The sequence below is a fragment of the Aethina tumida genome, chromosome 1, assembly GCF_024364675.1.
Source record: "Aethina tumida isolate Nest 87 chromosome 1, icAetTumi1.1, whole genome shotgun sequence".
NCBI lineage: Eukaryota > Metazoa > Arthropoda > Insecta > Coleoptera > Nitidulidae > Aethina > Aethina tumida.
In genome coordinates, this window is record NC_065435.1 from 79,774,455 (window position 1) to 79,792,503 (window position 18,049).

The following is an 18,049-nucleotide window of genomic DNA, read 5'->3' on the forward strand; positions in this document are numbered from 1 at the left end:
TTTTCATTAGTAGCAATATGACGCCCCAATGATATGTGGATGACGTTTTGGAGCCTTATTTTCATTTCTATATGAGAAGAGATCTTGGACAAATTTTTTCGCAAGATAATGCCAGTCCACATATGGCCAGAAATACATTAAACTTCCTAGAAGTCTCCCATGTGAATTTACTGCTTTGACCACCCAATCGAACATGTGTGGAATATGATTTGGCGACGCTTAAGAAATTTACAGCGCTCTCCACGGACTCTTGATGAGTTAAGGAGTTAAGATGTCTGATTCAGTTCGTGTGGGATGAGATACCAAAAGAAAATGTCGATAATCTCATTAGATCGTCAAGAGGGCGCGTCAACGCGTCAATGAGGGCCTTAATCAAAGAGGGGTCCGGCCCATTATTAGCTTCTAACAATTAATGCTTTAAGATTTTTATTTAATTTTTTAATCAATTATTATTCTGTAATGGATTAATATTTTTTTTTGTAGCCAGACTTACATGGAATTACCTAGTAATTACAAGAAACGGTGTTTCATTGTAAAAAAAGTATTTTTAAAATAAAAAGCTGTTTATCCAAACCAAATTGACTACAAAACTATAGACAAAATCATTAAAACAAATTTTTGTATAAAGCAAATAACTAAAATGTGAATTTATCAGAAAATAAACTTTAAGGTAAATTAGATTTTAAGAAAAAAAATGTTTTGCTAATATAATAAACACTGTTGCCATCTCTAGCAGCAACGCAAGCACGAATTTGACGGGTCTTGCTCTCTGTTAAATTATTAAGGACTTCTTGGGAAATATTTCCCCATTTTTCTAAAGCTGTCTGAATAAGTTGTTCTGTGTTGCTAGGGATATTTTGACATGCCCTAATTCTTCTTTTAAGTAAGGGTTCAATGAGATTAAGATCCGGCGAACAAGAAAGCCACTCTAATGCGGTTACACCTTCCATTTCCAAATAATTTTTGGCGACTCTGCTAGTATGTATGTAGAGGAGTATGTATACTGCATGAATAGGAAAGAATCCCCGAAAGCACCTCTCCAAAGGCTTGGAATTGTACCAACTAGGGTATCATTACATTTGCATTATCGGGTAATGATCGAATTGAAAAAATATGACGACTTCGTAGGTATCGAGAATTTAAATTCAAAATTCGGACCACTACAGACTTACTACAAGTTGTAGCACTAAATCCACATACATTTGACCGATTAGTAGTCAAATGGAAATCAAAGGAAACTTTCCACCAAATATAATGCCACCCTAAAACATTACACTACTTCCTTTATTTGGGGACAGATCCAGCAGCCGGAGCCTAGCTTGTCACCCACGACCGCCTAAAACACGAATCCGCCGATCGACTGATTGAAGGCCAATTCTGGTCTCATCCAAAATTAATACATTTCGCCAATCTTCAATTGTTCAGTTTTTATTTGTTTATTTAATTTCAGTGCTCTATTGATGAATGTGATGCTCTGATAATATTAAATTGATTCAATTTTATTATAAATTACCTAATCTGACTTCTAAATATCCCACGTTTCTTTTAGAATCACTTTTAAAAATACTTATGCATACCTATTCGCTCACTACTATCTGAGATAATGTATATAACCACTAAAAATTCGCCGGAAAAGACAAAGTTGAAATTAGAATATACATTAATTTTTAAATGATGATTATTTCAATGTTTTAATATTTTATAAAATTCCATTATTTATCATACATTTAAAAATTGGAATACTGAAGGCATAACTAATATGGTTGTTGTTGAAATCAAAATGTCATATTTTGATTATAAAATTTAAACATACTTTTATAAGCATAGAACTAAGTATGAAAAATTGTTTTAGATCAATTTTATTTATAAATCAAAAAAATTAAAATACATCTAATTCTCTTTTTATACGATAGATACCTTCCCAAAAAATTCGTGTATAACATTATAATTTGTCAGTAATAAAAACCTTTTATTTGGTCCCTCCATGTCTGAGAATTAGAACAAAACATAAATATATAAAATAAGTGAGAATTTTAAACTACAAATAGATCCAGAATTTTAAGTAGAATTCAAAAATGCAATAATATTTATAGAATTTTATTTGAAAAGTTAAGTTCCAGTTGAACCAGAAAATGTAGCACATTGAAGGTATTTTAGAAATATGATGCTATAACTGCAACCCAAGTATCAAATTTATGTCTATTTTAACATAGTTCTTTATAAACCTCTAATGAATCGTAGAGGTGAATCACCCTGTACATGCCTGACGTGTCATAAGAAGATTAAATTAATAATAATAATAATTTTTATTTTTATTGACTTTAGCAATGACGGAATTGAGTAAACCACTTCACAGGAATTCTTAAGTAAAAAATAAATTTACGGCCTGACGTCAATAGTACCTCAGTGGGTACATACAAGAATGATACGAATCGTCTGAAATCACAAAACATTGTAGGTAGATACTTACCTACATCTACATCCATTTTACTTAGAACATCTTTTGTTTGTCTTTTATTTAAGTAAATTACTATTCCTAGAGTACACGCACAAATTGCTTCACAGTAGAAGAGATTTTTTTAAGTTACTCTAGTAAGTTTTACCGCAACTTGCCCGTGTAAACTTACATACCCGATGAACCATTTTTATATCTTTGATACAATAGTGGAAAAAAATATGGAAACTTTTAAGTTTTATGATTTATTAGAATAATAATAAAGACTTCTACCAAATGCAAATATAGGTATATTTCTTTATTTTGGACGTATTATTTTATAAATTTTATTTAAAAATGTATTTTCTGAAAAAAGTTCTCCACTTATTCCGAATTTTTTTCATTTATTTGACAAGAAGTTTGTAATGGTATCAATCGGGGTATAATTAAAAATCAAATGTGATTTATTTTCATCTTTGGTATCAACATATCTGTATTTGTTTTAAATATAAGACAATCCCCTCGGATAATACTTCAAATAATTAAAGTTAAACATTCAACGAATGAAAAATGAGATAGAAAACAATATAACAATTCTCACATAATAATTTTAAAATAGTGATCTAAAATTATGACGCAATATTACTAAAAACACTGCTCTCACCTAGGTCTCCAGAAATCTATACATGAGAAAAACTGTTTTACGAGATCATATTGTTTCTAAATAAACAAGAATGATAATAAAATGATTGTAAAAATTATGATACAATAGAAATTCAAGATGGCGGATCAAATTAACAAAGAAACGCGAACCCGTGCAAATTTAACAAATTATATTAACAAAGATCCTAAATATTCAAAACTAAAAAGAAAAACTCGACATTTTAACAAATTCGCACACGGAAATAAAAGGAAATAACATGTTATAATTAATTGTACATAATTTATTGCTTTATTATAAAACTGTAACACTAGTAGAAAGAAAAATAAAAAGAAAGTCCATCGACCATGCATAATACTGCCCCAAAACATTTCAGTCCTTCCCTAAAATGGGGCTACTTCTCTGGGAAATGCCAATCGTGTAGAGTGCCCTGGTTACCTCCAATCCCTCAAACGGTGGCTGACACTCGTCAAACCAAACCTGGATTTGTCTCAAAAAAAGGACATTTCCCCACTGCGGTAAAAGCCAATTTATATGCTTTTGAGCCAATTCTAGACAAGTGGCAATATGTTATCTAGTAAATTCAAGCACTCTTAATGATCGTCTAGATCTTAAATTAGTATGTGCAGGAATCAGTCTACCGTAGGTTGTTCTAAACGGTGTTCTTACAGCTGGACAGTAACGTTACGGTTGCGTCGTACGAATTTGGCCATGTAACGATTCTCCCTTGCATTTGTTACTCTTATACGTCCACTACCTGGTCTTCTATGCACATTTCCACTTTCTTGGAATAATCGCACTATTCAAGTGGCAAGTGTCATTGAAATTCGGTTATTTGACCAGCCTTGTTGATGTAAGTCGATTATCGTTGCTCCATCAAAATCAGAAATTTGATTTCCAGCCATTTTTTCACAAGTAGATACAAATTATATACGCCAGACTGTGAAATTATAATCAATGCCATGTTAAAAGTAAACGAAAAAATTGCAATTTGCATGCACTCATTTCTGTAAAAACGTTATATTCATATTGTTTCTATTTTACGAGGGAGGTCCAAGAGTTTTGACGTTGTATGTAGAACAAATACAGATGTTATCAAAATGGAATATTTTTTTAACAATAAATATAATAAATATAAATTTTCATACCAAGAATTTATTACTCTTCTGGACGTCTGATCTGTTCAACAGATCCCTAAACAATATACAACAATAAACATTTTAATATAATAATGCATGTTTAAATATACAGCTACGTGTAAAATAATAGCAGTGGCCATATATAGATAAATAAATCTATTCATTTCATAAAATTATAGCAATAAATAAATTATAACCATGAAAATACATTAGACATACCCTCCTGTATTTAAAAGAAACAAAACCATTTCTTGTATCGAATAAAAACTTGTGTTTTTAAATACATATTATTTTACTCGACTTTTTTAGTTGACCAAAATAATAGCAGTGTGTGAGTTGTAATTGGTAAATTTCCTTGAATATTTGTAAATCATAAAAAGTAAGTGAATTTATTTATGTTAATTGAAAAATTTAATCAATCTGATGGGTTTTAATAATGAAAGGCCGTGGTAAAAATTGTACCGCAGAAAACTGAGAACAAATTAAAAAATGTTTCCGATGGAAAAACATAAGCTTATTCAGGAAACCTTGTAATTTTCTTCTAAGATTAGAAATGCCTTGATATGGAACAAACAGAAGAGACCCGTGGAAGAATGCAAGAACTACGGAAGCGCAAAATTGGCAAATAATCAGGCAATTTAAAGTTGATCCTTTTACCTCAGCAAGCCAAATTCAAAAGAATTTATCACTTTCTGTTAGCGCTAGTACAATTAATCGACGCCTTCTGAGTGCAAAACTTCATGCCAGAACACCAATATAAGGTCCACTACTTCAGAAAAGACATTCGTAAAAGGCTTCCGTTTGTCAGAGATCATTTATGTAAAATAAAATTATATGGTTCCCCTTGCCCAGAAAGTATGTAAGGCGACTACAAAATATGGAGTTTCGACCCCAACATGGTGGACTCAGCTTTACGATTTGGGCATGTTTTTCCTATCCCAAAAATTTTGGAGGATATTGAAATACTTTATGCTGAAGAAGAAATGCCTCTGCGTCTAGTCGTAGAGCAAAACAGTATTTTCATGACCAGACAATTAATTTGTTGGTGTGGTCTGCTCAATCTTCCGACCTTAACCCGATAGAAAATCTGTGGACGGACATTAAAAAGGCAGTATACCGTACGAAAAATGCTCTTCGTGTCTGGACGTTGTAAGAGATGGATGCACGACAAAGAGAGAAAAGTTTTGCCCGGTAGTAAGAATCCCTACTCTCAGAGACAATGCGCCGTGCTGGTGCGCGCCGGCGCACAATGTAAATTAATCTTTGCGAATGCATTTAGTAACTCTCCGTATGTGTAGGGATGTAGTTCGAGTTCTTCGGATGCTCCATTTAAATTCCGTAACTTTGTATAATTTTCAATCTGTAAAATGAAATATTTTTTGAGGGTATATCGAAAACAAAAATAAGTATTCTAAAAATAAACTACTTTTTTCAAAATAAAAATGTATCCCAAAAATTAAATAAAATATACTAAAAACAACGTCTGCGGAGACGAACCGCATGCTAAACGCAGCAAAACCAAATGATCCCCTCCAGTCAGTTCGGCCCGCCCACATAATTGCATGTATATCTTTCCTTTTTGTTTACAAAGGGGTATTGATGTTCCGTCTCAATATGCGAGTAGACACACTCATCATTTTTGATACGGTATGCCGAAAAACCAATAAATTAAGACCAACTGTGGAATGTAGTCGAGCGAACATGGTTATGAATTCCAAAAGAACGTTGTCAAAAATTACTTGTGCTGATGTTATACAAAATAAAGGTTATGTAACAAAATATTGATTATATTATACCGTTTTATAGGTTTATATTATACCATAGGTATTATATGACTGCTATTCTTGGACCATCAAAGTAAATATTGTTAATATATTTTTCTATTTAGTTAGTAGTTTGTTTGTTACACAATTAAATATTTATTAAAATGTATTCTTATGATATTTACAAGATTTATATGCGTTTGTTAAAAAAATTCATATTTTCTTATTTAAATGTCTGCTTCTAAATAAATCTGGGTCTAATAAGTTTCATCTATACCTAATCTGAGATGTTTCTATAATATTTCTGAGATGTTAGATTAATGTCTCACAAACTATATAAATATATAAAATAGCTATCAAAAATAATAAACAGAAATAAATAAAATGCGTATGTACATATGATAAAAAAATTAGTCCTCTTTACATATGGTCTTGTCCTCATTTTAAAATATTGCGTTCGTTAAGTAATAATTATAATAACATAATATATAATAAAATGAATATAAAATCACTGATATGTTACAAAAAAATTGATTGAAAATATATGGATTGTTTAAAAAAAACATTTAGTCAGGTAATTTGTAAAATGTTTCTTTTACGTTTAATTAATGTTTGAATTAAGACATACAACAGACACTGTTTAAGTGTCGACAACGTTTAAATATAAATATAAAACAAAAATATTTAAAAGGTGTTACGGAATGTATGTTACAAAATTATTTACCACCTATGTGCATATTGTTTATAAACTAAAAACATGTGCTATATATATTTCACATACGTTCTAATTTTACTAAATTGTGATTTCTTCGAAATGTTTCATGCACATAATGGTATTCATTTTCAACTTACATTCTGAATTAAATGTTTATGCAAAAGCTTACTCTAAGTAAATATTTAAAAATAAATAATGATTGAAAGAAACGAATTAATGAAAAGAAAGAATGAAGTTCTCAGAGCTTTGGGCGATAACCGTTACGTGGCGTCACATTGATCGCCGAAAGACTATAATTCAACAACTAGCTGCGATGATGGCGCCACCATTTAAAGAAAAGCTAAAGTTAAGTTGGTAAGATTTCCTTAACTATATAAGTAGTAATCTGTAATCTATTATAGGTCGAAACAACTCGAAACGTCAGAAAGACAAAAAGTGACAGACACAAACGTCGAGGCGACTCAAATCGGTGTGTGTTTACGTAGTTTTTCGGTGCGGCGGTTCACAGTTGTCCTGGTGCGAATTGTGAATCGGTGTAACGCGCGACTCAACCTCCCCTGGTAATATAGTTCTTATTGAGTTTGAGGTTCGTTCCAACCGCAGAGCAAAACCAAAAGAAAAAACGTAAGTAAGATTGTTTTGAGGCCGACAAAAAAGGCACTAGGAAATTAGTTGTGTGTTCTGTTAGTGGTTTATGTTTCGGGTGGTTTTGTGATGGTTGCAAGGTGATTCGTGACGAACAGACACAATGGGGTAGGTCAATGTTTACACGCCTGTTGGGGTAGTTTGGTCGACTTCAACCGGTTTGTGTTCGTGCCTCATCCGCACTATCAAAACAATTATTTATATTTTACGACCATTTTACCTAAAACTACAATTTTGTTATTATCTGAAAATTTATTTGACTCATTATTATTGTATTACGTTCTATTTATGGTATTATCACAAAACTCATTACTTATTTTGTACTTTATTATCGCTGTTTTATGGAAGGCTTCTTTTGTTTTAAAATTTTTTGTTATCGTCAACGAATTTAGTGTTAAACAATGTTCAATTATTATTAACAATTTTACATGTTACATGTATGCATTTAAAAAAGAGGGAATGCATTATTTTTTTCTTTTCCAATATTTTCAAAAAAGAGTCATTGTCAAAATATGGTAGTAGTTATTAATAATGAAATAAATAGAAGAATGATTTTGCCTTAACCTTACACTTTCTTTCCGTCCGGTTTTATCGAGTAACCTTGTTGATTTCGAATAAATAAACCGTGAGCAAAGAGTCGGATTTTTGGGGGCCCCTTTATCAATTGACGTCGGTTCGTTCTCCTCTTTATTTTTATTGTCCGACGATAACGATAAAACGGCGTTTGAACCTTTCCAAAATTTTCCCTGCAATGTTATTTTTGTTGTGCTGCTATGTTTTCTTGCCGAATTTTGATGTGGTGATATTTGGCATTTGTAAGTTTTTTAAATGCCAAGGCAAGCTACGTGAAAAACTGTCGCGCTGAGTAACGAACTGTTGCACTACACTGTGTCACTGAAAATTGCTTCTTTCTTCAAATCCTACATTTCCGGATCGAGTTCTATTAAAACAACTCAAATCAAATTTCAAAATTTTCCCAAGGATATTTAAATTTAATCTAATTTTCTTGGTATTGTTTAATTTTTTCATGACAGGACAAGATTTTTGTGTGTTTTAAAGATTAGAATGATTAAAAATGGTTTAAACGATATTTGTTATTATATGTTGAGTAAATTTCGAACTGTTTTAAATTGTTAACGTAAATAAGACTTTGATGTATCTAACTGTAAAAAAGAGAGAAAAAGAGAAAATAGGAGAAGAAAACAAAAAAAATTTCTACCCATTTTTAAGCACATTTAAATATTTAAAATCATCTAAATATAATTTAAAATAAAATATAATTTAAAATTAAAATTACTGTTTTAACATCTAATGTTAAACCTAAGTGTAGTGTGAAATGTTAATTATATGCGTGTGCGTGAAGATAATATTATAAATATTTAAGTGTTAACACCATAAATAGATAAACCGAAAAGTCGTTAACCTGCGACGATAGAGCGAACAGTTTGGGGGGTCAACGAATATTACAATATGTCGATAGATTCGTGTCCCAATCGTCGTAACTTTGACCCATGCACGAAAGGAGGTTTCCAGCTCAAGTTCAAGATTTACAAAATTAACATAATTTTGTGAATCCTTGACGATTCACGATTGATTGTCGATAAGGTGTTAAATATGTTAACAGAGTTTGAAATAAAAATAAATGTTAAATGTGTAATATAATCGACAATGTTCAATGTTGTTCATTGACCTTGAATAATAATTGAAATCGACATGTACGATCATCCTCTCAATCAAACCGAATTAATTACCGTCCCCGTCCACCGTCCATTGTTTTTCGATTTTCAGGACCGATCTGGGAGAACTGGAGGGTGTGTCACTTATTAACGGAGCCACTTATTGCAGATTCATAAATATTATTGTTGAAAAAACGAGAAGAAAGGAAGAAGAAATGTGGTGTAAGAATTCAGGTGTAAATATTATTGGTTCAAGGCTCATCACTCAACGATCATTATGCATGGCAACTTATCAATTAACCTCCCCCAAAAGGGGGCCAAGGCGAAAACGGTGGAGAAGAAGTTCTTTGAACGTGTCGTGATAACTCGAAAATACGACAACGGAAAAATAATCACATCATCATAATGATTAATTTTTTAAGGTTTCAGAATGAAATGACTAATTTTTTTTTGTGGAAAATGGAAAGATCATATATAAGTTTTAAAACAAACCATTTTTTTTTTTGTTTTTCTCGCAATAATGTAAAAGTTATATATCAAAATCAAATTTAATTTTTGAATCCAGTACCGAAGACCCGCCGACAGCTCCAGAACAAACGCGAGAGCGTGTCACGTCATGATATTTTATAATAATAAAATATAATGAATAATAATTAATAAGATGCTTAAGTCTGTACAGATTTTAATAGTTTTGGAAATATATTTTTGGACCAAAATATTAAACTTTTTTTAATGTGACCTTGTGTATGTGCATCATCATATTTTAATTTTTTAATATAAATCTTTTCATTTTCTTCGAAATTTGGATCAGCAGCACATAAGATAACTTCTTCTTTTTTACCAGTCATTAACATCTGTAATTGCATTTGAGCATTACACTTTAAGCTTAGTTTACCTTTTATTAAAAAAGTGTTCAATGATTTATAGAACTAGTGAACCATTATCAGTTTTACAATGAGCAGCTTCAAAAACTTTGATGCAATAATACGTCCATAACGGAAGTTCATGCCAAATTGCACATTCACTTTGCTGTTTGGATAGTTGTAGTAGCTTCTTCACATACAACTTCTTTCATTTGATCTTTAGTAAACTCTAAAAAAATTTCAACTAGCAAATCAGCACTTTTATTTAAATAAAAAATAAGTCGATGTAACGATAAATTATAAACTTTTTTGGATTCTACATCAAAATTTAATTTCCCAATTTGAGAATTTATTTGTTGATTTTTGGCAAATTGAATCACTTGCAAAAATGTACTATTATCCGGAAAATTGTCAACTGGAGTAACAGAGGATTTTTTGTCAGCTTTTCAGCTATATTTTATAACCGTTCCAATGTCTGATAACCGAGACTTTCACTTCTGCGATGGGTCCACATAAGTAATGGTAATGCATGTTTGTAACCACCTGTGCATACAATATTAAAAATTATTGATGAAATAAATAATTATATTCAATAGAGAATGAATACTTAGCTATTTTGATTTATAATATTATTTTTAACAGATTTAACTTGATGCCTTGGCACCTCGAACTTCAGCAGAATTAAACCGAACGTCATTTTTTAAAAAAATGATTATAAATATATCAATATCAACAATATTATCAGAATTTGCCTTTATATATCCTTTATTACACATAGCTAATCGGAATTAACAGTAAATTTGCAATATTTTTGTCAAGTAACGCTATACTGTAATGAAATTGCTTTAACATTATGACGTCACAAGTATAGTGACCAATCGTGGCAGGTTCATAGTCACGATTGATGATTTTTTTTAAATTTTATCAATTTTTGATTGTTTATAATTAATTGAAAAAAAAAATTATTTTAGTTTTTCGCATTAAATGATTATATTGATTAATAAATTAATAATAAAGTTTTAAAATACATAAAAAAAAATCAATAATTTTTTTTTTTTCAAAATCCCAATTGCTTTTTTATTGATTTTGATGTAAATGAAACATGCATTCTTGCATTCATGCATTCATGCATTCGTGCATTCGTGCATTCATCGCATGTTTACATGTTTACGCATAAAACACATTTGTAAATGGACACAACGGTGTTCTTTCTCCCTTCGTTATTTTAAAATGTCGACACGACGGCAACAATCGCTTGACAATTTATTTGTTCGTTAACGTTTTCAATCCTTGAGTGTGGTTATGGCTTCGACCTTATTTTGGATCTAATTGTTGCGACATTAATCTCAAATCATTCAGTGTTTTCGCAACGTTCGTTTTTGTGGAGAAAATGGCAAGCAAGAGTTCGCGCGGTTGTAGCGCTTTTGAATGGTACACGTTATACAAATCAAGGAAGTACCATTCGATTACGTTCGATCGCCTCTGGTACCGTTGTACCGTTTCACTTCGATCGATGGTGCACCGCGGTGATTCGGTGATCGAACAAAGCTGATCTGAACTTTGTTTTGTCTGATGTTAACAACACGAACGATAATCGCTGACTAATCGAACTGCAATGCAAACAAAAACATCCACCAATTTTTCCTCCTAACAATCGATTGTTCCCCGTTAAAAATAAACGCGAAACGTTGTTTATGGGTGGTGGACGGTGTCCTTGGATCGCGCGTGTTAAAATCAGATCGCGGCCGTGATTTTTACCAACTCGGCAATTTGCAAGACTAAAAATAAATTATTAGTAAATGTTCCTTAGCACATTGTTATCTTGATTTATTAAAATTTTAACTTTTCAAAGTTCAAAGTATTTCTACTTTCCGAGTCACTGAGTGTAGAAATTATCTCCTACGGCCAATTAAGGTCAATTGGTAGTGGCAGAATTTCCGAGTCCATCCATTTCTATGCAACGACTTAATAATAATAATAATGCTAGACATTCGAAAGGAGAGAGAGAGAAAGAGATAACCTGTTCATCTCTAATAATAAACATTCGAGATATGCAAGATAGGATACTGTTTGAAATAACGGTTGCATGTTTTTCGTGGTTATCATTGACGAAAAGTGTATGTGTGTCTAACCCCAGATAATGGATTGGTGTGATTAACATACACACATATTTTTATATATATATTTTTTTTCGGTTAACTAATGGTTTATTTTGGTTTTCAGGTTTTTATTAACACATCGATAGAAACGATTTTGGAAGGCACCTTTTACCGCACTCGATTAAACAAGGTGGGTGTCTCAATAGCACGATTAATTTGCCTGCCATACTTTTCAACAAACAATAAACAATCGCGGTTTTTAAATTTAATTTTTGCTCCGTAACGTTTCGATGTGCAACAATTGCGAAAAAGTGCGGTTGCTTAAAAAATAAACGAGCGAATGGGAGGAGTGTTGCCAAACATATTGGGATAAACGATTTGATTATTGCGTACATTGAACAATGTTTGGTCTCGGTTTTTTCGAGGTTCACTTGCCGCAATCACACAATTTATCATTTCAGTCATCCACTTGATAATTAAATTAATTAGCAAATGTATAGTTCAGTTTTGATGTGATGACACGATGACATTTCGAGCCTTTATTGAATTTCTAGCACACCTTGACAAAAAAAATAATGAATCTGTTGTGCGTCCCAGTCGAGTTTCGTGAGGCTGTGTAAAGTAAGAGCAAGGTCACAGTCTAGCAGTCTCACACGGATTCAGTGTCTCTTGCATAACTGAGATTGACCCACTGTTTTCTTCATCTTTTAATTCGATTTAAATTTAACGTATAATTGTCATTTTTCTATTTTTAACACTTGAAAAGAGCTGGAATCGGAAGTATCTTTAAAAGGTGTGATTTATAAATATTAAAATCGATATATATATATATATATATATATATATATATATATGTATATTCACAAGAAGTGGGCGAATAAGTTTTTTATGCTACTATTACTTTCTTAATGATTGACAGTGGTCAAATAGTTGGCATAGACTTCCTCGGAGATTATTAATCAAAAGGTCGCGGTTACATTGTAAAACGTTCGACCTTGTCTACACCACAATTTTTAAGGTCGATTCTTGTGCTGTTCCGTGCATGTTACATGTTACATGCGCGGAACAGCACCAAACATGTGAGTACGTCATGAAATTTTGCACCTGATTTTATATTACCTATCTATATGATACGAATTTAATTGGTCCGACACGTTTAGTTTATCGCCTTGCAAAATTGCACCGCAGGCTTGATTTATCGGATTATTCGCGCTGCGAATAAATCATAGTAACCCACACTACTTTTACACTTGATTCGAATAAATAGGCGCGCTTGCACGGTGATCGAATTTTTTTAAATCGTCCAATCAGGCATGGGCGACATCTGTCTTCTGAGCAACGAATTATATGGAGGCAGGAATCTAACTGGTGTTAGTGACGGTTAACGCAACCGATAACAGATGGCGCCACTATATATTTTTTATGTAAGTGACAAAATAAACAGTAGTTGTTTTATTAATTTGTGTTTAGATTTTTAATTATTATTTGTTATATAATAATAATAATGAGTATTTCAAGAAAAAACTGTACATACGTTTTAATTACTAGAAGTGTATTTTAAAAATTACATTTATTACCCCCATATGCACGGGTCCTTCGTCAACGAGTCGAAAGTAATTTACGACTGCATTATGCATTATTTTCGACGGTCCCTTCGTCTATTGAACCTTCGCCCCTTTCTGTCCCTCTTTCTTGCTGCCCCTTCATTCGACAAAGTGTATGTGTGTGTGTGTGTGTGTGTGTGTGTGTGTGTGTGTGTGTGTTTGTGCACATTCGGGACAAATTTATCCCCCCGTCTCGTAAATATATTTCTTGTCGCGTATCAGCTGTTCGGAAGAATGCAGAACATATAAATGGGTCAGTGGCGGATCCAAGATTCCTTTTCTGTTCCGGCCATATAATGATTTTGCTAGGTTGAAGATGTTAATTGGATCCGGGAAGAAAATAAATCTACCAGATGATTTGAAAATTGGTGAATGTAAAGAACATAGTTAGTCAAGTTATGAACTTGTTCATTAAAATTGTATCGTATACACATTTCGAATGTAACCTAATATAACACATCGATGAATAAGTCCCGAGACTAACCCAGAAGTGGTACTAGTAGTACCAAACTGGTCACATTTCCCTAAAGTACGAACCTTTACATGAAACGTGTAAAAATTTCACGTCGATCGGACCACAAACAGCAGAATTATCGAGGTTAGAGTAAAGTCACTTTGTAATTTGTTTGAAAAATGGAAAAAAGTGAGTTTTGCGTGTTGATAAAACATTGTTTTTTAATGGGTAAAAACACCGTAGAATCCCAGCAATGGCTTGAAAAACATTACCCGGACTACTCTCCATCCAAACCAACGATTTGTCGGTGGTATGCTGAGTTTAAACGTGGTCGTACGGACACAAACAATGCGGAACGTTCGGGTAGGCCATTGGAAGCTGTTACAACGGAAAATGTGAGTGAAATGTTAAAAATCTTAATGAAAAATCGCAAAGTGAAGGTCCGTGAGACTGCTGAAATGACACAGATATCATCTGGAAGCGTATTTACAATCCTTCATGAAAAATTGAGCATGAAAAAGGTTTTTTCCAAGTGGGTGCCGCGACTGCTTTCAGTGAAACAAAACAGCAAGCCACAAGTCCATGAAAACTAAGGCAAAATTGAACGAGTTGGGCTTTGATTTGCATCCCCACCCCCCGTATTGGCAGATTTAGCCCCCAGCGACTACTGGCTATTTGCTGATCTTAAAAAAATTCTCCAGAGAAAAAAATTTGGCTCGAATGAGGAGGTCATTGCCGAAACTGAATCCTATTTTGAAGCATAGGATAAATCCTTTTATAAACATGGTATAAAAACGTTGGATCGATTGTATCACTCTAAAAGGAGATTATTATATTGATGAATAAAAATGATTTTTGAAAAAAAAAATTTTGTTTTCGTTGTTAGTCTCGGGACTTATTGATCGATGTGTTAAGTATATACAGATTATTGCAAACTATCATATATGACACGCATATACAGATATTTGTATTTTTCATTTTTATGAAAAAGGAACTCTAAAAATAAAATTATATGTCTAAATAAAATACATGTGATTCTGTTATTATTAAAATATCGGTAAAATCGTTTGAAAAAAATTCTACGTAACCTATTCAGAAAATTGTCGTGTGGTACACGCGGTTTTCTTGATGATGTAAAACATGTATGTTTATTTAGAGAATTAAAAATTCCATGGCAAATCCTGTATGCATATGCATATCCTTTTGCGTAAAGGCACAGAATAAATATCAGTAGTTATAAAAATAACTTCAGAGTCGTTGCGAATTTGGAAAACCTTGTGTACCATTTGGCAACCTCCAGCGAGAGCGTATCGATTACCGCCGGGAGTGCACGGGGTGTTCCTGCCCTCCCGGTCGAACGACCCTCCGCACCCTCGTTGCTCCATTACCTCTGTCCTTCTTCCTCTACTCTTTCGACCGATTGCCCATCTCACTCCGTCCATGTGTATGTGTTTGCTAGTTGCAACGATCGCCCCCGCCCCCCAGGAAGCAGCGGCGTGCATGCTATGGATTTCTCGTTTTTCGATTTTTTGAGCGACGCCGTAGCGACGTAAAAGATTGAAAACGGACCGCTCGAACGAGAAAAAGAAATCACACCGGTTCCAGTGTAAACAGTCGCATCCGTTCGGCCATGCGAACGCCCTGAACTCGACTGGCGCGTCGACAAACAGGAAAAAAAAAAAAAAGAAAACGCAGCGGATGAAAAAATAACACTCTTGGACTCTTGGAAAGGAAAACTGGTGTATGTTGAACTCTGTCGTTCGTATCATTACATATTTGTCATACTATACGTGTATTTGTTCGGTTTATTGCCAATTGCGAGTTCTCTAAACTGATTCGATTTGCAATTCAGAACGAAACGAAACGGAACGGAATCGCCGGATTGTTTTTGATTTTTTCTCACCAGAATATTAATTGGAAAATTTGACAAACTTTCTATTGCATTGTTGAGTTCGGCTTAAGTTTACAAATCGACGAATGATTTCTAATCTAAATGCGTTTCCTCCGATCGTACAGAAACAGGATAAAGTCTTTTTGATCTTGTTTTTAATTGAAATGTCTCACTGATAAGCCACGGATACAGTTAATCCGTTCATGGCTGACGACATGGTAATTAGAATCAGTAAATTATAACCGTTTCCTGGTTTTGAAGTTTTTCGCGAGCCGGGGAACACGTGAGAGAGCGTTCTAGCCCGAAAACTGGTCGTATAGTTTTAACCCTGAAATGGTCGTTACCATTTCGTGCCGCAGTTTGACCTTTGCGGAATAAGTGAAAGGCCGGGCGCAACAAAAATCGTCCAGACACAATCATACACGCACACACACACACACACACACACACACACACACACACACACACACACACACACACAATTTTGCGGCTTTAAATTTACGTTCGATAAGGGAAACAAGGTTTGTTGTTAAATTAAGTTCGTTTTTAGGTATGCTTAATGCGGGTATTGACACCGCGTGGAACGATAAACGGGCAGATGGTGTGGAATATGGGAAACACGCTCCGATGAACGAACGATGAATGTTTATTCGAAAATTGACGCACGTAAATAACCAAAATACATGAAATCGTGTCAGGGACGGGGATTTTTTCTTAAATTTTTCTTCGCTTGTTTTCTCACTTTTCGGTTTCGTTTTTCATTTCTTTAGTTGGGGTTCTTTGTCTGGCCGTGTCCGACCCTGGGTTCGGTTCAGGTACCGGGGAACCGTGACCGATGACCGCTTTCAAGGCTGATTTTACCTGAGCGCCTCCTCCTGCCCGGCGCGGTTACTTTTCACCGCGTTTGTGGCGGCTGTACCGCAAAACTAACGGAAACTTTCACACAAATTTAAACAACTTTACCAACTTACCAACTTCGAATTGTCCGAATTTCAATTATTTTACTGAATATATTTTTAATTGTAACTGTGTTTAATTTTAATAAATGAACGTTTGTTAAATATTAAAAAATGGTGGATGCGCATGTACGAAAAAATTATATTATAATTTTTTCTAGAGTGATTTTCAAATATCCGTCAAAAAAACTCTTGCAAACGATGTTTAAGAATTTTACGGAAATATTATTTGCCCAAATTGTTGATTAATGAATTCATAAGTTTGTTGTGTACGATTTGAAACTGTGTCAAATCCATAAGGAAGTCGTCGCCAAATATCCATAAACATACGCACTCAACAACGACGAAGGCCAATCTGAAATACATAATTTGTTATATGTTAATGCATTAATTAAATCAACCAGCACCAATTAATTTGGACATGTCACCGTCAAATCTCTCGAATGGAATAGATGTATGTTTGTTTAATTAAAAAAAAAAAAAAAAACAAACAAATTCGAGTTCTGTTATTGATCAGCTGGCAGAGAGCAAAGGCCCCCTTCGATTTGAAAGCCGCAAATTTGTCGCACGCACGAAATCGGTCCCGGTCGCCACGTCGGGACCGCTTGATGCAGGACTCTGTGCGATCAATAAAACCGCTCTCCCTCCTGTGTGAGTACCACAGGGAGGCGTTTCAGAACTCCGCTCTCGACGGACCGAGCACAATCATCAAATGAATGATGATGAAATGTATCTACGATCGTTATGTTGTATCATGATTTTTATGTAAAAGAGTGGTGGTATAAACGATTGTCGAGCGTTGTTCGACCATCAGCGTTATGTACCATCGAACCGGCTCCTTTCCCGAAGACAAAGGGAAAAAAAGGAGAAAATCTCCAAGATCCGGTTGTGAGTGGCTGCAAAGTTGAAGGTCGGCCGATATTGTCTTTTATCCCGCCGTCTGTCTATTTGTCTATCCTTCATCTTTTTTTAGATCTAAAAAAGTTTTTAGTTTATAGTTAGTTTAGTTTAACATGGCAACATGGCAACAAACATTGTATTTTCTGCCCAAATTAATCATGGCCGACGGTAGATTTGGCTAGAAACACCATCCGATTGATGGAAAATGTAACAAATATCCTTTTTACATGTCAAGGCTCGAAAATTTAA

At 33.6% G+C, this 18,049-nt stretch overlaps 1 protein-coding gene across 1 annotated transcript in view; it reads left to right on the top strand.

The window, feature by feature from the left end:
• The first annotated feature begins 7,155 nt into the window (after positions 1-7,155).
• The window catches only part of LOC109596962 (protein gustavus), a 37,247-nt gene continuing 26,353 nt past the window's right edge, over positions 7,156-18,049 (top strand). The window contains exons 1-2 of the mRNA XM_020012571.2: positions 7,156-7,336; positions 12,120-12,185. The gene's annotated coding sequence lies outside the window, so the exon portion shown is untranslated. The remainder of the gene's footprint in view (positions 7,337-12,119; positions 12,186-18,049) is intronic.